Below are 6,000 nucleotides of genomic sequence, written 5' to 3'. Positions count from 1 at the left end.
AATGTCCCCCCCCCCCCACCCAAATCACCACCACCTCCTTCCCCCCAAATAAACAAACCACAGTTTCAAGTAGGGGGCAGAAAAGATCAAATAAGCAGGCAAGACGCATACATACATTCAAACAATGTATCAGCTGACCGAACAGACTTTTCTGAGAGTATAGTCCTTAACTTTTGAAAAGAAAAACCAAAGAACACAGGAAAAAAATCTTCACTGCCTTGTCTCGCAAGTAGCTGTGTTACTATAATGCATCAGAGGGAAGCGTCTACAAATGGGTTAAAATCTGCTTCCAGCAGATTTGTACAGTAACAATTTTATTCTCTTTCCTTAATGCCTGAAAGAAGGATTAAATGCTTGTTAAGGGGGTTCTAATTGAAATATTTCCCCATTATACTTTTAGTCCTGCTGTTCAGGTGGGCCCTGGGTTGCAGAGTACTTTAAACCCATTCACGATGCAAGGATAACCTTTGGGCGTGTATTCACTTTTTGCCTCTTCCCCACGTTCAACATTTAATCCTTCTACAGACTGCTAGAAAAAGCTTCTTCCTTTCCAATGGCAAAACTAGCCTTCACTCCATAAGCTGCAGAAAACACTGACATGCAGAGATTGTTGTCACTTGAACCAGATTACTTAAAGCACACATAACTTTCAAATACTGTCGATACAGTAAGAAGAAATGCTCGGATTTCCCAAATAATTTTGTTCTGAAGCCGAACACTTTTAATGGCATAACCACAATCCTGAACTACTTTTGCATTCATTCTCCTCCGATCTTTAGCCTTGTTTGCAGAATGAAAAAGAAAATTTCTACTTTAGGGACAGGATCCATCGTGGCTTTTTTTTTTTCCTCCATCAGATCCCAGAGCAAAAGAAACAGCAGCCATAAAGGTCCTAGCCACTGGAGCAGAATCTGGCATAGAAAACTCAGTGCTCTTCGGGAAGCCGTTCAGCTTTAAAAAGGAAGAAAAAAAGAGAAGGGGGGGAAGAATTAGAATCTCTGCTGGTCGAACAGGTGAACCATCCATTTACAAGAAAGCTGTACAGAGTGCTCTGCTGAAGAAAAGATTTGCCAGTGCCCCCCACCCCCACCCCTGCCCTTCACCCTCCCCTCCAGACTGATACTTCAGATTTCAGAACATTTTGGATTATTTACAATATTATTTCAGCTGATGATATAATGCAACATTATATAAGAGCCGTTTCTTTGTCACTGTGCACCATTCAATCAGTTATGCCTCAGACACAAAATAGTTAAATGAAACAAAATATATATGTATAGCAGTCCCTAGATTTCATTCAATTTCTTTTTTTAAAGCTGATCATGATTTAACAAACAATTTTGACCACAGCTTTCAAATCAATAATTAGAATGAAAAATCTCTCCCCTCTATAAATATGACATTAACATAATTATACCACCCCCATCGCATAGACCCATCCTCTTTAGGGAATACATCTGATGCTCTGAAGATGGAAATCAGTCAGATTTTAGTTGCTCTCAAACGTACCTTTGCTTCTCACTGACTGACTGGCTTTACCTTCCATGCACACACACGGTCACAGCACACACACGCACACACACACACACATGCGCACACACACACACACACGCACAGAAAGGCACGGCAAAGCAGCGGATGCTGACTCAGAGCAGTTGTGTGTGGAGGGGGTGGTATCGGCTGGTATTTTCACTGCACTCATCATTAACATTAACTCACTCTCTAGCATCCACCCTCTCTCAGACCTGCTGGACTGCAGCATTTGCATGACGCTGTCACTCTAGCCCTTGTGGGTCAGATGTTAGAAGAAAAAAAAAAAACCTCAAGGCTCTCATAAGGAATGCCTTCATTTCTTCCAAAGGGTCCCTCTTCTTATTTTTCCACCTTTCTACTTCCTCTGTTGCTGTGTCTCAGTTGTTTGACATCTTTCCGGAAGAAAATGTCTTGAGCTGCAATAAGCCAGTAGTCAGTCGGTCCTCCCCTCACCTCACACTCCTATTCCCACCCCCTTTTTTTCCTAATCAATAAGACAGATCTCCAAATGCAGTTGTGAAAACAGGCTCTGACACACAGACTTTCATCCTCGATCCTCTGCCTCAGGAATAGCAGGCAAGCCAGGCTCACACGTGATGTAGAGAGAAATAATGCCAGTAATTCTTGAACAGTCTTAGGAGTTTATTCTACGCCTTCTTCATTTTTTCCTTTGCTCGAATAAATACCAGTGGGAAGGACAAACTAGCTCTCAAAAGCTACAAGGATTCATTTCTTTAGAAAATAATGAACATTAAAAGACTAATATTAATCTTCCCCAAAATTAATGCTATCTTCCCCCCCCTTTCATTGTACTCTTTATAAGTAGGAATTGTCTCATAGCCAAAACCCTGCCAGGGTCTGAATCACCATTCACTGTGCTGAAATCGTGAGTTTCTGGGCTTCAATTGGCATTTAACTGGACTAAGCAAATTTTTTCCTCTTTTTTTTTTTCTCTTTTATTTTAGACTTCTTAGTTAAAATAAAATAAAAAATAGCAGCTGCTTGCGTCAGAGGGAGCACTGCAAGAGAACAATGGCAATACACCCTCACCACCACACTGAGTACTGAAAATGCATGTTCGAGCCCTACTTGTGTATTTTTCTGTATGGTATTTGCTCCGTTTTGGTAGAGAAGTCTGAAAGCATACACGTACACCGAATACACACACAGAGAAACTCAAGACGCGTATAGAACATACACAACACAAAACAAAGCACAAAGGCTGATAACTGAAACACAGGCACGAGTTGTCTGACAGGCTATGAAAATCCACAGAGCGTAATTATTGTGTGCATTTTTACCTTGTTCCTTTGTTCTTAAGGCAAGGGACTTTAATGGCTTACGGTGTTGACAGTCTTTCGGCTTTTCCCTTTTTTACGCCAACAGTATTTGGGAATTACTTTTCCAGACAATACCACACCACTGTGATTCGCGGTACAGAAATTATTTACCAGAGGGGGGGGACAGGTGATACGCAATTCACCAGCCAATTCTCAGAGCTGCCTGGTGCTGTGGAAGCCCTCGGCATAGCCGGGCGGGCAGGTCCCAGGATGCAGCGCTGCAGTCCCGGCTCAGGTAGCCTTTTGGCAACCTTATGGCAGCAGCAGCAAATGGGAAGGGCATCCACTTGCAGGAAAGGTCCAAAAGAAAATACCACACAGCCCCAAAGTAAAGGAAGGAAGCCAAAATGCCAGGTACACGCCCTAAGCCCGGTTAGTGCGCACTTGGGATCAGCCGTGGTGATGGTGATTAATTTCTTGGGAGAAGGATGGAGAAAAGTAGACAATTAGGAAACAGTTAAGTTTGTAATCTCAGAGAAAGGGAGAGATGGAGACAGACACACACCCACAGACAGAGAGCGCGCGAAGAACGCCAAGCATGAGACAACAAGAACAAGACCAAAATCAGATTTGGGAAACTGAAAAAATACAGGATTACAGCATTCAGCTTAGCATTTACTGAGGTATAAAAAAAAAAGAAAAAAAATTACCACATGCACAGCATGGCTTAAAATACTTATTGCCATCAACAGCCTGTGACGGATGCCGGCTTCTTACTGCTATACGTACATTAGATTGGTCATCGCCTCTTAATCTCCTTTTGCTCAGACCCATCCATTTTTTGCTGCTCCAGCATCTGTGCCCTTTATGCTTTTTTTCTGTATAGTTACCCACAATACCCTGGATAAATTAATGTCATGACCTCGCTACGGCTATCAGACAGAAAAAAAAGTCTACTATTTTAATAATTGAACGTGCGCGTACAGCAAACTGCCTACTGATAGCCCAGCTTTGTGGACTGCCTCCAAAAGCAGCCTTTGCTAGCTCTGCGAATCAGAGACAACAGATGCAAATACTGGCCACAGAGCCCCAGCTCTCTTCCTTGCCTTTTTTTTCAAAAAAACCCACCCTTTGCAGTCTGTGCCACTTCATTTTCCCTGTGCCTGTCCCCTCAGTGGTTAAAAACATTAGCCTGATGAAATTAGAAGCTTCTGAATAAAAGGATGAAGATGAGTGAAAATTATAAATGGCTGCAGATTCTGGGAATTTATATCCAAACAGTGAGTAGGGAAGAGTACCCAGGTTCAAGTGCTGAGCCTCACTTGGGAGCACCTCTGGGGCCAATGGGACTGCAGACTAGATTAAATCAATAGTCGTCTGAAACGAGATGTTGTAATCAATCAGCTCAATTACCACTGTCATAGATCTGGGCTTAAGGTCTTTCCTGATTCCACTCTTCTAATCATTAACCCTTATACATCCTCGTAATAGGAACCCACACTTGCTCTGCTGCCCTACCTTCAGACCATCAAAGTTTAGCTTAGCATTTTCCCCTTTTTTTCCTTTCCCTATTTAAAAAATATAAGAGCGGGTCAACAAGAAATATTTTAAATGTGAATATGGTGAGATTGGATGCACTCCTTTAAGTGTACCTATTATATATGTGCTGCTGTGCACTTATATATTATTATTATGCCTCCGGGAGTGGCTGGGTGGATCAAAGACTGCTGTTTAATTAACATTCAACTCAGCTGTTTCCTTGGAGATTAAAAATAGAAGACTAGTTGAATTAAACTGAAGCTGTTCACTCCTTTCACTAATCCAATATTACAGAACCCTCCTCCCCTCAACCTAGTTAGAAACAACTCATTTCTGGTTAATCAGCCACCAGGAAAATCCATTTTCAGTTTGAAGGTAAGTGTGAAAAAGTTGGAAAGACAGTTTTGTGTGCATGTCTGAATTTCACGGAATTGCCCATCATTTACATTTTGCATTCACATTACAGTAAATCCTCATGCAATGCAAGGAGAAAAGAACCATCAGGCTTGACTATGAGCGGAACCACTTTAAATTCTTGCCTGTAATTATTATTTGCTGTATGAAGATTAAATGTCAACCATTAAACTTTTTTTTTTTAGTTCCTGTGCAGGAAAAGATCTAAGAGCTTTTCATAAAAATGCTCCAGCAATTCTCACATATCCTTCTCTTATTTTCTCAGGAGGAAAGAAAGAATCCAGGTAGCAGGTATCCAGAATTTAAGACTCTTAAACCTGATTTATTCTGTCAGACTTAAATAATAATAGTGAAAGAAAACGCTGGTACATTTACACTTACATCACTGCCTGTACACACTGCCTCTGTTTCCAAGCAGAACCACACCTTTTTTAACCATAGATCTGCTTCTCATCTGGAAAGACTGAACGCACAGCCCCAGTCCAGGCAGCACTGAGAATACCAAATAGCAGAATTAGCTGTGGCAATGGTATTTTGGGAAGGAACTTGTGCTCCTAGAGATGCTAGCAGTGGGTATGGGACAGGGGCAGCAAATAGGGGTCTCACAGCTGAGGCAGAGGCCAAGGTTGGGGATCTGTCTGGGCAGAGCTCCATGCTGTCCAAGACAGGTTATAATTGGAGATCGACTGCTGGATTTAATGACCCAGCTGTTTTCATTAGTAGAAATATAAAAAATTGGTCTCGAAAATGATTCAGCTGCGAGAATAGGTGCTTTTTAACAGGCTCATACCTCAGCCAGGAACAGCCTGGTTGCAGTCACTGACCCCTCACAGATGGAAAAAAAAAAATGACCTCAGCTTTGCCTCTTTTCTGGGAAAGCTTTAGCTGGCAGGGGGATGAGAAACAAAAAGAACCTTAATTTTGTCCTTTAGTAATGCTAAATGAATGCACTGCACCAGACACCACCTTAAACTGTCTGAAGGGCACTGCTCAGTTTTGCAGGCATCAGCTCAGACTGTGAGCATCATCCACAAGGGGACAGCATCCACATCCACACTGGAAAGATGCAGTTTGTGTCTGTGAGGAACAGACAGGGGAGCAGCCATTGCTGAAAGCACCCAAAAATTAAAAAAATAAAATAAAAAAAAAGAGAGAGAAGGAAAAAGAAGGCGTTTCCTGGATTATTACTTCTGGATGGAGAGGGAGGAGAGGTGAGGCTGGATATGCATGTCAG

General features: G+C 42.0%; 1 long non-coding RNA gene across 1 annotated transcript in view; it reads right to left on the bottom strand.

The window, feature by feature from the left end:
• Positions 1–373: 373 nt before the first annotated feature.
• The window catches only part of LOC309571370, a 99,169-nt gene continuing 93,542 nt past the window's right edge, over positions 374–6,000 (bottom strand). Inside the window, exon 5 of the long non-coding RNA XR_014226304.1 lies at positions 374–951. This is a non-coding gene — a long non-coding RNA (uncharacterized lncRNA). The remainder of the gene's footprint in view (positions 952–6,000) is intronic.

This window comes from Coloeus monedula (assembly GCF_965178545.1).
Source record: "Coloeus monedula genome assembly, chromosome: 3".
Classification (NCBI taxonomy): Eukaryota; Metazoa; Chordata; class Aves; order Passeriformes; family Corvidae; genus Coloeus; species Coloeus monedula.
The sequence above is the reverse complement of the archived record's forward strand: the minus strand, read 5'-3'. Positions and strand labels throughout refer to the sequence as shown.